Raw genomic sequence first — 230 nt, forward strand, 5'->3', positions numbered from 1 at the left:
CCTCCAGGGGCCGCTCCGGGCTGCGCGGCCGGCGGTCCCGGCCCCGCCCGCCGGCCTCGCTCTCCTCCAGCCCTGGGGCGCGGGGGGAGCCGCAGGGTGCGGTGACAGCCTCGCCAGGCGCCGAGACTGGGACGCTGGAGCCCAGAGAGGTCAAGCGGCTCGCCCAAGGTCACCCAGCGAGCGTTCCCGGGAGGAGGGCTGCGCACTCGGCCGCCGGGGCAGAGGCTGGG

The sequence above is a fragment of the Equus quagga genome, chromosome 16 (genome assembly GCF_021613505.1).
Source record: "Equus quagga isolate Etosha38 chromosome 16, UCLA_HA_Equagga_1.0, whole genome shotgun sequence".
Classification (NCBI taxonomy): Eukaryota; Metazoa; Chordata; class Mammalia; order Perissodactyla; family Equidae; genus Equus; species Equus quagga.